We start from the raw sequence: 23911 nt of genomic DNA, 5'->3' as shown, positions 1-23911 counted from the left end.
AGGTGTGTATATATCATTACTCTAAAAAAAATGGTTATTTGTGATTGAAAAATGAGTTTGTTATTTCAAACATCTGTCTAGTATATTAGTATAGGATTTTTTATTTGTTCATATTTAGTGAGACAATAACAGAGACTAAGCTATGTCAATCGTGAGTTAGAGCTATTAGAGCCTAGCCGTCGTGTTTTGGTATTCCAGTGAGTATGTCAATTACAAGAGATTCATCTCCTTTTATAAGAATAAAAATGCAAACTTAATTCAAAATCTCTCTAAGGTTTAGGTTCAAGTCATTTTGGGCCAAAAGCATAATAAATAGTCAACATGGCATGAGGAATACATAAATAACGTGAGACTCTCCATATATGAAAGGCATTGGCTACATGATGAAGTAGATATGACTAATTGATCACCGTATGTAAGATGACTCGCTATATAGGTACTCGCTCGCCATGTAGTGGGGTCGCTCGCCTGGTACAAGAGGCGACAAAGAGTGGTCAGGTCAATCCCGTCTAGTCCACAAGTTCAAAAGACATTGAGCCTGTAGCATGACGACGTAGTGTGTCTTCAAACTAGATCGCCTCGTCCTCAGGATCAGCTTGTGGTCTTTCAATTCACAAAATACCGAGTCAGGTGCATGAAGGCAGAGTGTGTCTTCGCTCCACGAGCCTCAAGGGACTCAATTTTAATTTGAAATTATCCATTATATTGAGTTATTGGCTAATGACATGCTGATTGAAGTGACTGAACTCACTATAAATAAAATATATCATTGTATTGTCAATATTGTTGTTAGCCAAGTGTCCTAATCGCGCAGCTTCTTATTTTACTTTTGGTTCGTTCCATAATTTATTAACCATCAATCAATTGCACACTAAACAAAGCACGAGATTCAGGTTCCACAATAATGGATTCATAATCCATTACCTATCTTCTTCCTTGCTGCTCTTCCTTTGCAATCTCGTCTCTCTTCCTCAGCAACCTTCCTTCATCGCTCTTCTCCAATCCCGTCGCTTGAACTGCTATGATTTTCCTTGACGTTCATTGTGGCTCGTCGCTCTTCATTTTCTCTTCGATGTACACGACACTCCTATTTAATTCTGCATGTTCTAATTGTGTTTGAGGATTTAGTTGTATATTGAGATTTTACTTGGATTTAATTTGGTTTGAGTTTATGTTAATTAGTGGGTTGGTGTTGAGCTGCGATGGAAAAATTGAATCCATAATATATAGAAATAGGAATTGTTCAAGGTCCCACTATTCCAAGTGGCATTTCAATAGCTATTCTTCCCCCCTAATCCACGTGGCAGATCTTCAACATTTCTTCTTTCAATCTCTCATTCACTTAAACTACGTCGTTTCTACTCTCAACTACTTTCCCTTTCTATGCGTTACTCACTCTGTATTCTCTCTCCCTAAACCCTCACACCGTTCAACTCCTTTCTTCCCTCACCGATGCCGTTCCTGCGTTCCGCGATCGACCTCCTCTCAGGCTGCGCCGCGACCTCACCGACGCCATTCCGCTGTTTCTTCCCTACTCGAAGCCGTTTTCCATCTTTCTCAGGCAAGGTAACATCAACAACCTAATCTATTGTGTATTCCGTTTGGTTTATTGTCCTTCAAAGGAGTTGATGACTTGATTTTTCACCTTTTTCATTCCTTTACTTTGCTGAGTTTGGTTGGTTAGTTTGGGTTTTGTAAGGGTTCCGTTTCAAGGGCAGAGAGGAAAAGATGAAATAATAAGGTATTATACAGCTGGAAAATGTTTGTTTTTTCTCTACATTGTCCTCTTTAAGAGGATAGGGACCCTGGGAGTAGAGAGAGATTAGATTTCAAGTTTAGAACAAAAAATTCATCAAATGGATTTCCAAGCAAGTAATTTAGTGGACATGTTTCCATTATATGATTTGATGATTTGTGACTGAATATTTCCTTTCTTGCTGGTACTGATAAATTGTATGTGAGAGGTTTTAACCAAACACTTCAACTTGTGCAGGTACTGATAAATTGTAGAAATAACAACAAGCTTTTTCACCGTGGTTTGATTTCTTCTCTCTTCTCTCACTGCTTCGATGCTTTTTTTTCTCTCTCTATGAGCACTCTAAACCCCCTTTTGTTATATTTTGATTTTTCAGATGCTTGCTTCAATTTTAGTCTTCACACCAATGCACGGCTGGATTCAAGTGTCACTTTTTTGGACAATTTACAGCATGAACTATCAATAATGATGTTAGTGGCAAGGTAGTTATTTAACCTTTCAATTTAGAATTTTTCATAGCTTTGGATCCTTTGATTTTTCCACATCTGAATGTTTATAGGTTAGTTTTAGTTTGGATTTGCTGAAAAAATTTCTGTCTATGGATCCTTGGATTTTTCCACATTTGAATGTTTATAGGTCTGTTTTCCAATACACAATTTGGTCGAATAATGGAAGGATATGTGGAAAAATTTCTGTCTCTGGATCCATCTTGGTTTTCTTATTCTGCATATCAACTTGGTTTTCCTTATTATATGGACTTTTCTCATCCAGCATATCAAATTGGTTCTTATAATGTTGAAGATGAATGTGATTATTGAAGGTTTAATCAATGATTCTTCTTTACTGAGTGGTGTGGTACAAATTTTTACCCTTTAGAGAATAGATTTAAATTGGCATTAGTCCCATACATATCAATTGCTGATTTTTATGAGTCTTCTAGGAAACTTGCAATTTTAAGTAGTTTTGCTGTTTGACTTATGTCTATACTCAATGACCTGATCACTGTACGGAGAAGAAATTTTCTCCATTTTTGTATTCACCAAAGTCCTTGAATACAACTAATCAAGGTTTTTTCTTCTTAACTCCTATCAACGTAGGGTAAGACATAAAAATGAGTATATATTTGTCCATATCTATCAAGCTGCTTTGTATTATCAAAATATAATTGCTATCTTTCTATCTTGGTTTGTACTTCTGTCCAAATCAGTTAAATGATGGACTGTTACTTACTTACTTATCTTATTTATTTGTGTGTTGATCAAATACAGATTGATTTAGCAATGCTTAATGGATAGATTTTGTGCCAGGTATAATTAATTTGTTTATAACTGTTTTCTTCTCTTTTTTTTTTTGGGTCCTTTGGACTGTTTTCTTTTGTAACATGAGGGCCAGAATACATATATAACTTTGCTTTGAATTTTCTGTAGCCATATGCATTTCTTTGCTCTGTCAGTGACATGAAAGCCAGCAACACAGGGAGACAAAGGGGGCAAAATGTTATTGCTGGTCCTGAGGTGAGATATTTCGAATTATAGCACATGATTTCTATGTTTCTGATTTTTTCCTTATGATTCTACACAAAATCACTGTAAATTTTGTTATAACCACTTCCCTATCAAAATTTGAATTTCAAAACTCCTTCAAATTAGGAATTTCAAACCTTGCCTATTTTAACCACTTCCCTGCTCCATCTCAGCCTCAGGAATCTTATTTGATAAACTATCTGAGTTAATTGTCACTTATTATTTTGATAAAATTACGTTTGACTAAATCACTAATAATTTAAATTTCCCTCTAATTCCTACGAAAATCAAACCTTGCCTATTTTAAGTGAGAAATTTAAATTTAAATTTCGAGATATTAGTATCAATTAGTAAATTACAGTAACTAATTGTTCAGAAAAATAAGTCCGGAATTTCAAACCTTGCCTATTTTAACCACTTCCCTGCTCCATCTCAAGAATCTTATTTGATAAACTATCTGAGTTAATTGTCATTTATTATTTTGATAAAATTACGTTTGACTAAATCACTAATAATTTAAATTTCCCTCTAATTCCTACGAAAATCAAACCTTGCCTATTTTAATCAAACATTTGACTACTGTACTTGATACAATAAAATTTCTTGCACTCTATACAGGTTTGATTTCATCTTCTCCTTCTTATGATTGCTGGAAATTTGGTCCACGTGGTTCTCTCCTGCATTGCAATGACGTATTTAATTTACATTACAGGTGGGGCATTTAGCATGAGCATGATGAAAAACAATGGACTTGGATGGCTGCAGCTTAAATTGATTGGTAACAACAAAGATCTTCATGTGCCTACTCTTCTGTCATACTACATGTTGTGAGTTCTTTATCTTTTACATGGGTTCTAATTATTAGAACATTCTAATTTCATTGTTACTTTCTTACCACCCGTGCATTTAGTGATAATTACGCAGCAAGCCATCTTATTGTTATCTAGCATTATAATTGTTCAGATCAGAGCATAGCCTAAATAGAATTCATAAATTAAATCATGATTCCAAATAGGTGATGATAGACTTCAAGCTCGCTCTAGCAATACCATAGTGGACTTATTTAAATGCATTTAGTGATTATTGAGATTAAAAGGGTCTTTTTACAAGACATTTGTGGTTCTATTTTCTTAGCAGAAAAATAAAACAAAAGAATGATTAAGTTATGGGATATTCACAACTCTTCAGCAATTTAATGTTTATAGAATATCCTTTATCATTGATTAAGTTCTGGGATATTCATAGCTCTTCAGCAATTGGCATATAAGATATGGCATTGCAAGCAAAAATCATACTCTTAAAATATTAATTGCCTATTTTGTTTCATCTTCATGTCATAGTGGTGTCAACTTAGTGAAGTCAACTTAGTGAAGAATGAACTTTGCAAGTGCATGGCTGAGGATATCCAAGATTAATAATACACATGGAAACATGATATTTCTCATTTATCAGTCCAAGAACAAGAGTTTTAATTGGGGGGACAAAATTAACCATGTAGTCATAAATTAAAAACACAAATGATCACCTCAAGTTTGGCAAAACCATTAAACAACGAGAAGAACTAAACAAATAACACTGCATATATTATTTTAAATTAAGTGTAATGTGAGTTATATATTGAAAAGAAATGCAAGAGGAATTCATAATGTCCTAATTAGAACAGCCATCTTCCATCATCAGATGCGTTCTAGACAGAAGAAATGCTTATTTAAAAACTTCAATCAGATCCATTCCAATAACTTAACCAGTTTAATATGCATTTTCTGGTTTTTTAACTTACCTCAAGTATTCAGTAACCTCATCCTAGGTGAACTGATAGGTTTATGATATGTATTGTTAATTGAGCATCTTGGATCATTGTTTGTACTTCATACTCAACCTGGAATATGATCTTTTTGTAAATATAGATAAAGTCACAATGAAGTTTTGTTGTCCCGAGCTGTGGTTGAGCTTGGTTGCCCCGACTCTATGACACGGGCAGGTCATCATGTTATTTTGTGATGAAATTGATGGTTCTGAAATTTTCAGGGAGAAGAAGTTGCCTGCCGTAGCTATTGACGCTAAATTATTAATCTTATACTACATAATAAAGACACAACATGGAAACTCTCTCTTACACAATCATTCTCTTATATATTTTTTCTTTATTTTCAGGGATTTCCAATCTATTATAGAGCTTTGTAGCAAGGATGAACCGGCCACTGTCGAGTGATCATGTCAAACAATGTGAAATTCACAATGATGATACTTTTGAAACATGTAGCAGAATGACCATTTTTCTTTTAATTCATTATCAGACTATGAAAGCAAACATGGTTTTTTTTCTTGCTTATAAATGTGCATTGGTTTCAATATGATGACATATTTGGAATTAAACTTTGGAACGTGACAATGTGCTTAAATGGACCTATTATGGTGTCTTCTAATTTCAAGATCTTTAGATAATCCACGTGTCACATTTTGTAGTATGTTTACAAAACAAGTCTTTCAAAGAGGATACTCATGTTTTAATGTACAAGAAATAGTCCATTAACCTTAACTTTTAATTTTAAAGACAAAATGTCTGATTAATACTAAAAGCTTAGATGTTGATAAGTGTATAATAACGTTTCCACTATTTCAGTTAAACTTGCATTGTTTTTTTTTTTTTTAAATAGTCATTGTTATCTACACTTAACTCCATTTACTTTATAATTTTTAAACCATATAAAAATAATACTAATATATATCAAATTTCACCCGTGAATGCACGGGTATAAAACTAGTTTAAAGAGAAATGAAAAAAAAACTTCACGTAAGCTTCATTAAACACGTGACAATTACACGTAGGACTGATGGAGCCATGTGGTAAGGTCACTAGACCACTACCTTCAAAAGGACCAAAACTAGTGGTTTGCTTCGAAGAAGATGAACCATTTTCAAACCTAGCTTATCATATATGGACCAAATTTTATATAACCCTTAAATATTTTCGGTAACTATTTTGAAGCAATTGTTCCGCGCCTTCCCTTCCACTCTCCTGAAATGTGACCTCTCATTGTCTCAAATTCTTTTTTCCCCTAATGGAAATGTACCTTAGTTTGGCTAAACCCTCATGAAAAAGCTTTATGACCTCATTTGGCTAAACTCTTAATTAGTTCCAGCATCACACTATAGAAACAAAGAAAAACGGAGCCGAGAGAGGTGAGAGCGGTGATTCTCTGTGGTGGAGAAGCGCCTCAAGTAAGCCACCAATGGGGCAAAGAACCACCAACACCGGCGCGGCGCGGAAATTGTAAGGTTTGATTCTACTTGGTTGATCAATGAATGGAGCATGTGAGCGTCAAATGGAGCTCTTGTGACTTGATTATTGTGCTGGAGTGCCCCCGCGCCGCAATTGGCAATCGAACAGGTTTGATTCTACTGATGCATTTGCCAATCTGTTACATGATGTTATTTTCTGAAATTCTGACTACACTTTGCTAAGATTATCTGACTTTAGATTCTGGTGTTTTGATGTTTTACCTCACTGTTGCATTTTGATATTCAATTAGGATATATGTAAGAGCTGTATGTCAATTAGAGCTCATTAGGAATGGAAAAGAGAGGAAGCTATAGAGTTTGCACCAAAGGGAGAGGGAAATGTAAGTTTCAGCTTCCAGAATTTGTTTTATCTCCACTTTTCCATGTAATATAATTTTTAGTACAAGTATTTTTGGTATTATTCCCACTTTTGTTTGCACTGTATGATTATTACTTTGATTTGCTATTGTATGGAAAGTGGAAACAATGAAACATGTAAGGTAGCTTCTTGGCATTTTTTTTGATTGGCAAATGTTAGTTGTTAGTAATGTTTGTAAATTAGTCCTCCTTAGGGTTCGAACCCTGGACCCTTCACCCTTCATCCCTCCCAACCCTTATATCCCTAGCTCTTACCACTTAAGCTATCCTTCGGGGACAGGTAGCTTCTTGGCATGAAAACTCTTATATATGAATTAGTTATTAGAATTTCGTTCTAAAACATGACCCAAAATTCCAGTAAAGCATTTTAGAAGATTTGGAGAAGACTGACACTTCTTTCCTTTGAAGATGTCTCCAACTGTCCTGTTGGAGAGGTTATTGACATATCACAGTGTTTAAAGATGCCAAAGTGAAGTGAATGCTGCCATACTTACAAGTTAGCATCATGACAAAGGTCTGTATTATTGCAACTTTTTGTTTACTTAAAGGTGCATTTGGAAATCTATGTTTTCCAAAATTACGGTTGAAAGAAGCAACATCCCTTAGCTTTTGTGTAGTCCACCGTGATTTTGGTGATACTGTGGTTTTCTACTGTGTATTCGAACACAATATATTATTACTCATATGGCAAATTCAGACTCCAGACGCACTGTGTTGGGAGCTTCTTAAAAGGACCCTATTACTAGTTATGTTCATTTCACAGGTTTTCTGTCTAACACCTTCAAGCAAGTACTAAGCCCCACTTTCTTTTATGATTTGATTTGATTCCATTCCATTATTAAATTTCAGCATGTATAGTGTGTTGTTATCCGAGCAGGTTTACTGGTCCCTTGGTCTCAAGGAACTTTGAGTTTCATTTCTTAAAGCTCCAAAGTGCATTTTAGATTAAGCATTGAGACAGAATATTTAATGGCCAGATGATAGATATAAAAAATATTAGACAAGAGAATAACTAATTTTTTGCTTCTGATCTCCAGCTGATGACTCCTTGCATCTGGTCTAAGTCCGAAGGTAATTTGGTTTGTTTAAAAATTTCAGGTAGGGTTAATTGTTTGCTAGTGGTTGTATCTTTAATGAAGCAGTTGATTTCATCATCTTAAATTTCTATGCAGTACGGTTGTTACTGAGTTTCCTTTAGATGGTGCTAAGAGAGCTCTTGAGGCATTGTGCATCCCAGTCATATCTCCTTTACAGGTTAGTGCCGGTCTTCTAGCTTTTTTAGTTAATACTTTTTATTTTTTTGATTTTGCATTCTAAATTTTGTTCCATGAGAAAGCTTAAATCAAGGTCCAGAAATATTAAACAAAAAACCTTCGTGTCATTTCTATTGTCATGCTGAACAACAATCATAATACCGTAAAATACTAATCACTCTATGTAGAAGCTTTGCAGCACATGTTCATGTGCATGACATTCTCGCAACTGTGATTGGGAAAATAGGAACTCCAACTTGTTAAAACCCTCCCTATATATATTGGTAACCTCTTTTACATTGTTAGTCTAGTGAGTCACATATGCTTAATTGCACTTTTGGTCTCTAATATAATTGATGCGAGTGTGATTTTGCAGTTTGGACTCCCAATAATTTTTTGAGCAAAATTAGTCCCTCGACTTCTATATAAAGGAAAAAAAAGAAATATAACAACATAGGCAGCATTTTATTTATTAAACCTGAAATAAGATCATAAATGGAAATTCCTAATTTCACAACTTAGTCTGATCAAAAGAGAAGAGTACAAGACAGACAATTAGAGATCACAAAAATCTTTAAAACCATTTCTGGCTCTATTGGCTCCCTATATATCACTAATTTTTCTCAATTACCTTTTGTTTCCATGTTTCCTTCTCCACAAAATAACTAGCCCTTACGAGCTTCCTTTGCCTTATTATTAGGATCAATTGCCACATGTCTTGCTCTTGGCAAAATTCTGTTATGTTTCTTGCACCCCCCTACACACATTTTTCCCGCTTCCATTACGTTGGTATGCAGGAAGCTTTATCCAAACATAATATCACATTGAATAAAACAGATCTAAAGGAATTAACATGCAAAAACTCCAATTCTCCATACTTAAAAACATTGCACCACTGGATCTTTCGATATCAAATGCAGTCATGAGATCTCAAGGATTTTTTCTCCTCTGTATTTTATCTCTGGTTACCCTTGTTGCTGGTGGCACTAAAAGTGTATCTCTAAGTGTCGTGCAACGAGGTGGCAACGCTGCTGCATTTAATAGGAGCCTTTTCCCCTCTGATTTTGTATTTGGAATAGGTTCTTCAGCTTACCAGGTTCTTGTTCATCACCACATAACAATAATGATTTCCATTTGCAACTTCCTTTGCTTCTTTTTTATTGGCTTAAGAATTAAGATATCTTAAGTTAATCACAAACTGTTTAAATTTGTGGTCACTGTCTGTGTTTTTTAATACAAAGTTATAAGCATAAACCATGCACCTCCCATTCCTGTTGTTTGGTTAATTATTCAGGCAAAAGGAGCTGCAAGTATAGATGGGAGAGGACCAAGTATATGGGACACTTACACTAAACAGCACCCGGGTAACTCTTTATGTCTCTCAGTACTTTTTATGACACAATCTTTGCAGTCCTAACTATTAACAAGAGTTTAATCTTTGTGTTTTTTCCCCTATTCCTCATTGGAATGAACAGGAAAGATTTGGGATCATAGCAACGGTGATGTAGCAGCTGATTTTTATCATCAATATAAGGTACACTACTTAGTTTCTGTTATACTATAACACAATATATATATATATATATATATATGTATATATATATGAGAATGGTAGGAATAAATTATGACTGTTAGATCTAATAGTGAATGGTCAAGATCAAAACATTAAGTCATGCGACTTCTTTTGACATTTTTAAGTGGTCATGTAACCATTAATTATCTTTTAATCATGACCATTCATGTTTAGATCAAGCAGTCATGATTTTTTCCTACCATTTTCGTATAAAAATATGTTTCTCATAAGATACATCCCCTATTATATAGTCATACATATGTATGCACTAATTTTGATAAATATACTGCGTATACTATTTTGGCAGAGTGACATAAAGCTGGTAAAAGAAATGGGGCTGGATTCATTCAGATTCTCCATCTCATGGTCCAGAATATTCCCAAGTATTATAATCCATTCTAGTATTGATTGACATTCCCTTTCAAATTCAATTCTACATAATTTGTGCCCAAAGAGAAAAATCCCAGACATTTTACATAATGTGTTAACAGTGTTAAATGGTTTTTAACCATGCCATTATGCACCTGCAGAGGGCAAGGGGGCAGTCAATAACTTGGGGGTTAAATTCTACAACGATCTCATTAATGAGGTCCTATCAAATGGTAATTAACATCTGTTACTGGTTTGATTTTCTTTTCACTCATTCTCCAACTTTGTCTTGTTAACTTATATTTTGGCATATTTGGTGGCAGGCTTAATACCTTTTGTGACTATCTTTCATTGGGATCTCCCACAAGCTCTTGAAGATGAATATGGGGGATTTCTCAGTCCTAAAGTAGTGTAAGTAATAACACTGAATTGCAAATTGTTAATTATGCATCAATTTCCCAATAACTCCCTTTCCTAATTAAGTAGCATATAACTAAGTGTTTTTATTTTTATTAAATTATTGGAAAAGATAGGGCAGATTTTCATGGCTATGCTGACTTTTGCTTCAAGACTTTTGGCGACCGGGTGAAGCATTGGGTCACACTGAATGAACCATTTTCGTACGCTATCAATGGTTACCATGGTGGCACCTTTGCACCTGGTAGATGTTCTATGTATGTTGGAAATTGCACCGCCGGTGACTCCGCCACCGAGCCTGCATTGTTGGTCACAATTTGATTCTTGCCCATGCCGACACATCCAAGTTGTATAAGAACATGTATCAGGTTGGTTTAATAAACATTTGGTACATCTATCTATATACATCACCAAAACAGAGGGGGGAAATATATAATATGTTTGTTTCTATTTTTTTTTTTGTTTTCAGTGAATTGTATCCTTATTTTTAATTTTTTGGGGTTGAGTAGGCTTAACCCGAATTTTAAGGTGGTTGTATAGTCTATTCTAAATCCGTTTATTGAGCCACTTGTAGATATCAAGTCCTCCAAACTTCACACTCCACATATCCAACTCTAAGTGTTAGGGAATGTGATCCCACATTGAGTAGAGATATAAAGCTCAATATAGGAGCGATCCTCCTTTTGTGTACAGTTAGACGTAATCTGAATTTTAAGAAGTTGCAAATTTCATCAACAATAAAAGTGTATTAAAAACTAAAAAGTACACTTGTTAGGACTTAGAAGAGTGTATTCCTAGGGTGGTATTATAGTCTATTCTAAATCCTTTTATTGAGCCGCTTACTTGCAGATGTCAAGTCCAGCAAATTTCAAACTCTAGATATCCAACCCTAAGGTGGGAGGGAGTGTGATCCCACATCGAGTAGAGATATGACTAGATAAAGCTCTATGTAGGGTAAAGCGATCCTCCTTCTGTGGTAGAGTTAGACGTAATCCGAATTTTAATACAAATTTCATGACAATAGAATTGTATTGAAAAATACACGTTAGAAGAGAGTATTCTTACATCATTCTCTATTTTGTCATACACTTGATGAAATTTATGGTTGGTACCTAGGGTCGTCAAAAAGGAAAAATTGGAATCACCTTAGTGACTCAATACTTGGAACCAAAATCAAACAATGTTCACGATCGGGAGGCTGCAAGTCGAGGTCTAGATTTTTTCTTTGGATGGTATGTGTTTAGATGATGACAAAAAGCCAGGAATTAGAGCATTGAACTCTAATCTACATGCTTATCTAAGAAGCTTTATTATGTAGACATTTGTGATTGAACAAATTCAGTTTTGCAGGTTTGCTCATCCCATCACTTATAGTGACTATCCCCAGAGTATGAGATCTTCCGTGCGTGACAGACTCCCCAAATTCACAAAAGAGCAGTCTCAAAATCTCAAAGGTTCTTATGATTTTATTGGTGTGAATTATTACACCTCATATTATGCTGAAAGTGCTGCACCTACCAGCATCAACAAGACATATTACACAGATATGCAAGCCCATCTCAGTCGTAAGTATTATAGAAAACTCTTGTAAAATCAGCCATGATCAATGTTTTTCTATTACATTTTTACAATGAACTTATGACAATACATGCTAATAATTTTCTCTTGATCACAGCGTTCAGGAATTTTAAACCTATTGGCCCACCGGTATGATCTTTTCTCTCTGTGTATTCTGTATACTTCTCCTTCATTTTTTGTTTTGTTTCCAGTCTAGTTTTTTTTCCCACGCCATGTTAGTTTTTTATGACCAGGTTGTCTTGTCCTCATTAGGATCCTTTCATATCATATGACAATGTCAAGTGAAACATTGTGTGTATAGCTCTTCATAAACAGCCAAAGAGTCATCGATTTAATACATATTAGAAGGGAGATAGACACAATGTCAACATGAGGGAACATGTGAAGTGAAAGTTTCCATATGTGAGAGGATCCTTGTCCGGTGTTCGCAACCCCTTTTTTGAGAGAGAAAAGACTGATCTCGTTTAGGAATTTGGATTAATCTCTCACAAGTCACAACAAATGACTTTTTCGGAGTTTGAACTTATATCCTCATTCTTACAGGATCTAACTTGTCTAACTTATATCCCCATTCTTACATGATCTAAAATTAAATTCAGAAATAATTATAGTAAACTTATATTAAGCTATCATCTCAGTTGAAAAACTTTAAAAGAAACCTATGGAGAACTAAATCAAATTATTAAATATTCAAACTTTATAAAAAAAAATTATTTGTAATTGTCTTATTATAAAGATGTCATATCAATCAATGAAATTGAATACAAGACCACTTTCTCTCATATCTTTGAATTCTGGTTGATTAGTTGTGTAAAATCTCTTTACACTATCTGTCTATGCAAATTTTTTTCATAAAATATAAACAAACCCATTGAACAACTAGTATAATATCTAGTACAGTGTAAAGCAATGTTCTGGAACAAAATAAAAAGGAAGCAATGTTAGTTCATTAAAACATGCAACAAGTGGAAATCCTTGTTGCCTTTCTAGTAAAACTCATGAAGCAAAATTTTACCATTGTGCAGACTTCTTTGAACTGGCTCTACATATATCCGGAGGGAATTCATCGACTCCTGAAACACATAAAGGATGGATACATGAATCCACAAATATATATTACAGAAAATGGTAAATACCTTTTTATTTTATTTTATTAGTTAGTTAATAGAGAGGCAGTTATTTTTCAATAATCCTTGCATGAAATTTCCAATATTAATTAACTAAGTAGGCAGAAATTGATTTTAATTCTCTATAGTTCTTGTTTGTCGTTCCATGATAAATTGATGTCATCAGCGATCTGAAGCATTTTTCACCGTGGTTTGCTTTAAGGGATATTTTTTTGATAAGGAAATTTTGTATTATCACTTCAAAGTTCAAACTGGTGTTTGAGCTTATAAATAGGCTCTCAGTGTGTTAACTAGACTTATATTATTTATTTTTATTTTTTGGTCAATATATATATATATATATATATAATTTTTATTATAATACATTCAGTTTTGTTAACACTAGTTACTAGGGCTGAGCATTTTATTTTTTGGAAAGAAAAATGACATCATTGATCACACAACTTGAGATCAAAAGTTCTCAATAGTGAAAACTGATAGAATATGATTTAGTCTTCAATTATATTAATTGTATTTCTGTAATTAAGTTAGACATAATAGGAAATAGTTTGACTTTTGTACATTCAGTTTTGTATTTATACCCTATTACTATCAATGAGAATGACACCCATTCAAATCATACAACTCTCTTACATGGTATCACGACCTATCTGATCCATACTGCTTCCGCTTCTCTTCTTCCCTGCCGGCCTCCCTCTTCCTTCCTTGGGTCATACCGCTGCCGGCCAAGCACACCCGTGCTTCCTTTTCTTTTTAAACCGCTCCACGCCGCGCCGTGCCGTGCCGCGCCGTTACTGTGCGCTGCCTCTACGCTGCTTTCCATCTCCCACGCTCGTTCTCCTCAACCAGCGTGTGCCACCACAGCAGCCTTGCACCACCGTCTGTGCTCGCCTCTGTTTTGGACCAGCCGCTCATCTTCTCTTTACACAGGTGCGTCTCTGCCTTCCAGCCCGCCCCAGCGCTGTCGCCTCCTCCTCTGGCCACCGCCCACATCGCCAGGAGCCGCTCAACCAAGCCAGACCCGTTTCTCCCTCATTCGGGTCTTCCCTCCTGCCAAGTTTTCAAACCCGTCACAGACCAGTCACGCGGGATACATCTTCACGGTCCAGCAAGCACTCATTGGTTCACCCAGACCGGTTATTTCCTTCCGGTTCACTCGGTTTTTCCTCTTCTTTAATTGTTTTTTCAAGTTTTGCAGCCATGTCTTCCACTGGATCGGATCCTGCGACTCCCCCGGCTTCCGTGGCTGCTGCCCCAACTCCCCCCTCAGGCAAACCGGAGTTCCATCCTGCTCTTGCTGTCACTAATATAAAAAATAGCATCCCTTTTATCCTGGAGTTAGAAAAGGACCATTATGCTATGTGGGTTGAATTGTTTTTGAATTGTTTGCGACCCATGCTAGGGCCACCCGGGTTATTCACCACATCATTCCCCAACCTGGGAAGGACCGTCCTGCCTTGACTGATTCGACTCATGAACAGTGGCAAACTCTTGACTCTACTGTCCTCAGTGGATCTACTCCACCATTTCCTTTGATCTCCTTGCTACAATCATGGAGAAGGGCTCCATTGCTATGGAAACATGGAACCGCTTGGCTTCTATTTTTGAGGATAATCAGAACTCCCGTGCTGTCGCTCTTGAGCAGGATTTCTCCTCTACTCGCATGGATGATTTTTCGAATGTTTCTGCCTATTGTCAGCGCCTGAAACACCTATCTGATCAGTTGAGGAATGTTGGTGCTCCTGTCACCAATCATCGCTTGGTTCTCCAGTTGGTTTCTGGTTTGACTGAGCCCTTTCGCGGTGTTGCCACACTGATTCGTCAGAGCAACCCTTTGCCCACATTCTCTCATGCTCGCTCCATGCTCACTCTTGAGGAGGCTGGTCTGGCGAAAATGCAGAGCCCTGCCACTCACACTGCTATGCATACTTCATCCCCGAGGGACTCTGATGACTCCTCCCAGCCGCGCTCCAACCGTTTTGGGCCTAGTCGCTCGAAAAATCGTTCTGGATCTGGTCGCAATCGCGGCAATCAGGGTCGCTCTAGTGGACGTGATCAGCGTGGGGGATCCCGGTCCAATGGCTCATCTGGCTCCTCTGTTGCAGCTCTCACCCCACCATGGCAGCCACCTCAGTTTCCATCTTGGAATCCATGGAGTTGGGCTCCTCCTCCTTGGGCTATGCCGCCATGTCCTTATCCCACCTCTCAGTGGACTCGCCCCACCGGTCCTGCGCGCCAGCCTGGCATCCTCGGTGCTCGTCCTCAAGCGTACACTGCTAGTGCTTCCCCAGCACCCACTGACATTGCGGCTGCCATGCACACCATGACTCTCACTCCTCCCGACAGCACTTGGTACATGGATACTGGCGCATCGTCTCACTCAGCGGCATCACAAGGTAATCTCTCGTCTTATTCTAATTTGAGTCATTTAAATCAGAAACTGATTGTTGGTAGTGGTCAGGGTATTCCAATTGAGGGCTCCGGTCACACAACCATACCCACCTCAAACCACCACAAATCTCTTCACCTTACCCATGTCTTGCACACACCTAATATTATTAAAAATTTAATTTCTGGGCGACAACTCACTACTGACAATAACGTTTCTGTTTCCTTTGATCCTTTTGGCTTCTCGGTCGCTGATTTCAAGACGGGGATCCCTCTTCTGAGATGTCATAGTGTCGGCGATCTTTATCCTGTCACCAGTCCCACTCATTTTGCTGGTCTTGCTTCCGGTGTCTGGCACGATCGTCTTGGTCATCCTAGTGCTTCTGCTTTACAGTCTCTTCATAGAAATAAGTTCATTGCATGTGAACATTTGACTTCTAAAACTATTTGTGAGTCTTGTGTTTTTGGCAAATATGTTAAGTTGCCTTTTGTTTCATCCACAAATGCTACTTTGATGCCTTTTGATATTTTACATAGTGATCTTTGGACATCACCTGTCTTAAGTTCCTTTGGCCATCGTTATTATGTTTTATTTCTGGATGATTACTCTGATTTTCTGTGGACGTTTCCCTTAGGTAACAAATCTCAAGTTTTCGAAATGTTCACCTCTCTCACTAATCAAATTCAAACACAGTTTTCGCAAAAAGTTAAATGTTTTCAATGTGATAATGGGCGTGAATATGATAATGCGTTGTTCCATCGCTATTGTGCTGCTAATGGTCTTATTTTCCGTTTCTCTTGCCCTCACACTTCTTCTCAAAATGGCAAAGCGGAACGCAAAATACGCACTATTAACAACATGATTCGCACTCTTCTCGCGCATTCATCTGTTCCTCCCTCCTTTTGGCATCATGCACTTCAAATGGCCACTTATCTCCTTAATATCCTTCCCCGGAAAGCGTTGTCAAATCAATCTCCCACTCAACTTCTGTATCATCGTGATCCTACCTACACACACCTTCGCGTCTTCGGTTGTCTTTGTTATCCCTTGCATCCATCCGCTAGTATTAACAAACTTCAATCGCGCTCGACTCCGTGTGTCTTCTTAGGGTATCCCCTTAATCACAGAGGTTATAAGTGTTTTGATTTGTCGCATAGAAAAGTTATTATCTCTCGGCATGTCCTTTTTGATGAAACACAGTTTCCCTTCAAACGCATGCCTCCCTTATCCACCTTGGCCTATGACTGCTTCACTGATGATCCACATCCCTCCATTATTCATCAATGGACCACTCCATCTCCTACCCCTGACCCCCAGGCCATACCACCAACCAATCTGCATCCTCCTTTGATTGGTTCTTCGACCTCTACAACCTCCCACTCTCTATCTCCGCCTTCGGATCATCCCGATACCTCTCAGCCACCACCACCGGTCCAACCCGCTCCTCCTACTAGGACCATGGCCACACGTAGCATGACAGGCATTTACAAACCTCGAAAGCTCTTCAATCTTTCAGTTTCCATTGATGATCCGACCATCTCCCCCTTGCCCAAAAACCCTAAGCTTGCCTTATTCGACCCTAATTGGAAATCCGCAATGCAGTATGAATTTAATGCTCTAATTAGCAATAATACGTGGGATTTGGTTCCCCGGCCTTGTGATGTTAATATTATTCGCTGCATGTGGATTTTTAGGCATAAAAAGAAATCTAATGGTTGTTTTGAGCGTTACAAAGCTCGTCTTGTAGGTGATGGCAGGTCTCAAATTGCCGGGGTAGATCGTGATGAGACGTTCAGTCCTGTGGTGAAACCAGCAACTATTCGCACAGTTCTCACCATTGCGCTCTCCAAATCTTGGCCCATTCATCATTTGGATGTTCAGAATGCATTCCTCCATGGTGATTTGCACGAGACTGTCTACATGCACCAGCCGTTGGGTTTCCGTGATCCTATTCATCCTGATCATGTTTGTCGACTGAGGAAATCTCTATATGGTCTGAAGCGGGCGCCTCGTGCTTGGTACCAGCGCTTTGCAGACTATGTCTCTACCATTGGGTTCCAGCATAGTGCTTCAGATCACTCACTTTTCATCTACCGGCGTGGCTCTGACATGGCATACATCCTCATTTATGTTGATGACATCATTCTCACCACCTCATCCGATGACCTTCGCAAATCCATCATGGCACTCCTTGCCTCTGAATTTGCAATGAAGGATCTTGGCCCTTTGAGCTATTTTCTCGGGATAGTCGTGACCAGACATGCAGGTGGCTTATTCCTCAGTCAGAACACCTATGCTCGTGATATTATTGCACGTGCCGGCATGACTTCGTGCAACCCTTCTGCTACTCCGGTTGACACCAAGCAGAAGCTCAGTACATCCTCCGGCACTCCATATGAGGATCCTACTATGTACCGTAGTCTTGCAGGTGCTCTCCAATATCTCACTTTCACTCGCCCTAACATTTCTTATGCTGTTCAGCAGGTTTGTCTTCACATGCATGCTCCTTCCACTGAGCATATGCTGGCGCTAAAGCGCATTTTGCGCTATGTACAGGGTACCTTGCATTTTGGCTTGCACCTATATCCGACCCCTATTGCGAAACTTATTTCGTATATTGATGCTGATTGGGGTGGATGTCCTGACACCAGACGCTCCACATCTGGTTATTGTGTCTTTCTTGGTGACAACCTCATTTCCTGGTCTTCCAAGCGCCAGCCTACTCTCTCTCGTTCCAGTGCCGAGGCTGAGTATCGAGGTGTTGCTAATATTGTCTCTGAATCTTGTTGGCTCCGCAATCTACTGTTGGAGCTTCACTTTCCTCTCCCTCAGGCTACTTTGGTGTACTGTGATAATGTTAGTACTATTTATCTATCTGGAAATCCTGTGCAACATCAGCGTACCAAACATATTGAGATGGATATCCACTTTGTTCGGGAAAAGGTAGCACGCGGCCAGGCTCGAGTTCTTCATGTCCCTTCCCGCCATCAAATAGCTGATATCTTCACCAAAGGCCTCCCTTGGGTTCTTTTTGATGATTTTCGGACCAGTCTCAACGTCCGTGAACCTCCCGCTTCGACTGCGGGGGTGTGATAGAATATGATTTAGTCTTCAATTATATTAATTGTATTCCTGTAATTAAGTTAGACATAATAGGAAATAGTTTGACTTTTGTACATTCAGTTTTGTATTTATACCCTATTACTATCAATGAGAATGGCACCCATTCAAATCATACAACTCTCTTACAAAAACAACAACACATCACTGAATAACCAAGAGAGTCTTCAGCACCACTGCTTCTTAGTGCTGAACAATGAGGACTACTCCACAATTCATGTATCGCCTTACCAAACAAGATTCCCTTCTTGGCCACTTTTGTTAGGAAGACTCTCAACTCATCATGTAGGAGACTTACCCAAACTTGTATTGTCCTTCCATATCAACGGATCATGCCGCTTGGTCATCACATTGCCAATGAGTTTTTAAAGTACACTCACCCCCCTCAAGTTTTGTTAGAATAACACTCCACCCCATTCTTATCTAAAATCTACACCCCACCCCATTTTATATAGAGGCAAATTTAGTGACGAAAAATATTCTTCATAAATAATTAGTTATTATTTAAATTGTTAATCAATAATTTCAAAAAATATTTTCAATATAATCCAATAAATATAAAAATGAAAACATCACAGTCCTCCTCATTCTCTCAATCGCGTTCTTCCTCCGTAAATTCACAATGCAAATTCTGCAATAGCACACATGACTGGTTGACAAACCATATCTCAAACATAGTGAAACATGCTTGTGTTTTCATATTTGGTAATAATTCAATTTTAATCAAAATAATCTATTTATACCTCCAATTTTTAAAATTGGGTTGTAGACCCAAAAAGCAACACAAATGGGTGAAGAAAATAGAGAAATAAAATTAAGAAATATGAAGTGGATCGGAGGTTATTAGAACCCAACGATGCGGTGGAGCACCGTTTTTAACAAAATCCAACAACATCTTAAACCAACAAAGCGTTCGCTCACAACTTAAAGGGGTGAAGTTCACAACAAGTAGTTGAACAAGTGACTTTGGGGATGTGCGATTCACGTTCTGGGGTTCAGGTCGCAACAAAACTTTGAGGCATGGTGGTGCCATGGGGTTTCACATTCTGGGATGGTTGTCGTCGTGTTAAAGGGAGCAAAGGTTTGGTGGTGACCGTTTGTGGTGAGAAATATGATTTGGAGATAGATGAGACGTGGACTTAACAGACAGAGTGGATGGTTTTTTTAAATTTAATTCAGTAAAATTATTTTCATAAATTGATGTATGATAGTGTATATGCATTTAATTTATTTAAATTTTAACTAATTCGTAATTATTTTTTATTAGTGACGAATTTGTTTTCGTCACTAAATTTTGCCTTTATAAAAAATGGGGTGGAGTGTAGATTTTAAAAAACAATGGGGTGAAGTGTCATTCTTGCAAACCTTGAGGGGGGTGAGTGTATTTTACTCTTTTTTTTTTCTGACACAAAAGGATCTGCTTTGCTGTCCAACAATCGGTTCTCTTCAGCTTACAAGCAATTCACCAGGTCGGGTTCCCAAGAAAGAGAGGTCAGCCACACACACTACTTAAATACCAAGTCTTTTCTAGCCTGAACTATATTCCCCGAGACTTCAAAACCCTCTTAATGTTCATTCTCCTCCTCAAGGTATCTCCAATCACTATCATCTGTTCAAGCTCTCCCTGAAACCAATTGGCTACCAATCCAAGTCTCACTTGGATTGAGGTAACCATCCATATCGGCGAGAAGATGACGTTAATTTCTTTGTTGACCAAGCAGGCATTACACTTCATTTGCTTTCCAATTCTTCCCATAGAGATTTTCCCGTCTTCTTGTCTATCACCTCATGCACCACATTATCTTCTAGGGACAACATTATTGTATTGTGTGCTTTTGTTTCTACATTGTCAAGCCTAGCGACATCCCAATCTGTTGGCATACCTTCGGCAGTAATGGCTGATTGACAACCCTAGCTAGTAACCATATATGCAATGCCTCCACCTTAACCTTCCAAAGGTTAAAGTCATTTGCCCCGTCAAATTTATCTAGTACTTTGGAGAAGCCATCAAGATGTCTACGAGATATCAAAACAAAATGGCTATGATACCGCTTGTTGGGACCGTGACTTGATGAGGAACATAAAGGAGTCACAGATTAACGTGGTTAAGCCAATTTACCTACATCCACGAAGGAGAATCTATGTTTATTCATTTATCAACAAATGACGAAAATCTCACTCTCTATCTGACCTCACCCACACTCAGAGCTTTCTCTAACACAAGCTCTCTTAGCCTCACCACACTCTAGTACCCTCAGGCACCCTCCGATGCTCTCTCTCAGGCACCCTCTGGTGCACTTAACTTGCACTCAAAAGCCTTCACCCAAAGCTTGCCTTTTATACAACTTCATGATGGCAAGGGAACTAGAGAGTAGCTAGAGTTTGGCCACCAACTCTTGACTATTGTGGTTTGGAGTTTGGACGGTGGCCACCATTGTTGAACACCTTGGTTGGGAGGCATACTTTCCAACAAGAATTTGAGGAAGAGGAAGGAGGAGAAGACGCTTGATCAAAATTGGTGAGTTATTTTGAAGGTTGCATAACAGATGAAAAAGTGCATGTAGACACTCTTTCATCTATGATTACCACGTCGGCTGGTGATTAGAAAAAAAAGTCGCGTCAACAACATTATGACATTATTAGACTTATTTTGAATATTTTTTTAAGACAATAAATGATAAAAAATTTGCAGGTACTAATTTAGATTTCATTCTATTTTACAAGGACTAAGAACATATTTAAATATTTAAGTTATTATAATTACATTATACATTTTAAATAATTCCTAATTTATTAAGATCTAAATAAATTTTATTTTGCAGCTCACGCACTGTAGGTACTAGGTATGCATTTAGTTAATTTAGTTTTCTATATTTTTTCCAGGCATGGCTAGTAAAAGGAAGGACTTGATACCAGTCAATGTAGCCTGCAATGATAAAATCAGGATTTCGTACCATGAGAAACATCTCAAATTCCTTCTTGAAGCAATCAAGTAAAGGGTTAAACAATTTCATTTGAGTTTAATTAGCAAAGTATTTAAGAAAAAGAATGCACATCTAAGTTCATAATATGAATTGTTTAATTATGGTCTTTTTTCTTATACAATACAGAGATGGTGTTAACCTGAAGGGCTACTATGCATGGTCATTTTCTGACAGCTATGAATGGGATGCTGGCTACACAGTTCGATTCGGCTTCGTTTACATAGATTACAAGAACAATTTGACAAGATATCCCAAGTATTCTTATTCTTGGCTGAAAAAATTCCTTCTCAAGTGACCTAAATTTGGTGTCACTTTTCTTTGTTCATTGTGGAAAATGTTTCACTCACACCTCTTGGGAGGTGACTATCGATGTAATCAAGTATCTGTTGATATCAAATTAGTGTAAATAATGTATATATGATGTATGCCGAAATGGCTAAATTCAATGTAAATAGAAATATAAGTCTTATTGTAATTGTTAGACCAACCAGTTTATCCAACAAATCGTTCCTACTATATATACTATTGTATCTGTTATCATAATTTAAATTTGAGTTGTATAGGTTGTTATAGATAGTTGAGATATTTTTAGGAGATATTCATCATGATATGGTTTGTTAAAATATAGTTTGTAAAGCTTTATATTTATATTTTTATGAAATATTAGGATAAGTTAAGAATTTATTGTTAATATTTTTTTACAGCAAAAGATATATATTCCTTCCGTTCCATAAAGTTTGTTGTTTTGGACCTTCTTTAAATATTCCAAAATGTTTGTTGTTTTAGAAAGCCAATGCAGGTTTTTGCTAATTTTTTCCACCTATACCCTCATTTAGTACATTTTCTCTCACTTATCATCTTTCATATTAACCAACCACAACTCTTCTTTATTAATTACATTCTTCTCTATCTAAGTATAATTTAATAGTTGCACAACATACTGGTAAAATTAAATAAGGACAATCTAGTCAAATTACACTATCAATAATTATTTTCTTACTCTTTGTGCTACAACCTTAAACTACAAATTTTCTAGAACGGAGAGAGTAATTGAATAGGTAAATTCATGAGAACAACCCTCTCACAAATAGTACAAATCAATAAAACTCCACCAACAAAACTCACCTAGGGAACATACCTCATTAAAACCTTCATATGATAAACTCAGTGGGAGTACAACATCCCTAAGAGCATCTCCAATGCTAGTTCTTATTTCTTAGTTCTTAGCACTATTCATGTAGGTCCGTACTGTCACATGTGCTTAAGCAACTCTTTGCAGATTTTGCTTCAGCCATGAGTTATTAGTTATTACTCCCTCCGTTCCTAATTATAAGACCTACTTTTAAATTTTCCATGTTCCTAAATACAAGACCTTTAACAAAAATATATCAAAAAGTATTCTACTCTTTCATATATACCCCTCTCATTAATTGTGTGTTTTCAATTCCAAAGTTTTAATTACCACCTACCATTAATTAGTGAGAGAAAATGACAAAGGGTAAATATGGAGGAATGTATGCATTTTTAAAAAACCAATACACTAATTAGACACATTTAATGTTTTCTTAATAAGCGCAATTTTTTGTATTAGGTCTTATAATTAGGAACGGAGGGAGTAGTTCTTAGCACTATTCATCCGGTCCCACAATACCATTATATTAATATTTTTTATTTTCCTATAATTTTGATTTAAATTTAAATGCTAATTCAATACTTAAATTAAATGAATGAGAGAGAAAAATTTAAATTTTTATGCTAATAACTCAAAACGTAAAACTTCTTATATAAGAGCATCTCCAATGCTAGTTCTTAATTCTTAGTTCTTAACACTATTTATGTGGGCCCGTACTGCCACATGTGCTTAAGCAACTCTTAAGCAATTTTGCTCCAATCATGAGTTCTTAGCACTATTCATTTGGTCTAATCATCCACATTATTTATACTTTTTATTTTCATAAAGTAATAAAACAAAACTTATAAAGTAATAAAGTAATTTGGATGAGAGAGAAAAAATAATTTTTTATGCTATGAACTCAAAAAGTAAAACTCCTTATATAAGAACCTAGTTCTTATTTTTAAGAACTAAAAGCTCAACGTCATCCCCTACAATGGTTAAGAACTCAGTTCTTAGTTCTTAACTCAAAAATAAGAACTAAGAACCT

The 23911-nt window shown here is 37.0% G+C and overlaps 1 long non-coding RNA gene and 1 pseudogene across 1 annotated transcript; both read left to right on the top strand.

Moving 5' to 3' along the window:
• Positions 1-6201: 6201 nt before the first annotated feature.
• On the top strand, positions 6202-7970 carry LOC130748980 (uncharacterized). Its single transcript, XR_009022814.1, has 3 exons — positions 6202-6670; positions 6813-6902; positions 7298-7970. It is a non-coding gene; the product is annotated as an uncharacterized LOC130748980 (long non-coding RNA).
• An 859-nt stretch (positions 7971-8829) lies between these two features.
• On the top strand, positions 8830-22248 carry LOC130748979 (vicianin hydrolase-like; annotated as a pseudogene).
• The last annotated feature ends 1663 nt before the right edge of the window (positions 22249-23911 follow it).

This window comes from Lotus japonicus, chromosome 3 (assembly GCF_012489685.1).
Source record: "Lotus japonicus ecotype B-129 chromosome 3, LjGifu_v1.2".
Classification (NCBI taxonomy): domain Eukaryota; kingdom Viridiplantae; phylum Streptophyta; class Magnoliopsida; order Fabales; family Fabaceae; genus Lotus; species Lotus japonicus.
This window is presented reverse-complemented; position numbering and strand designations above follow the sequence as displayed.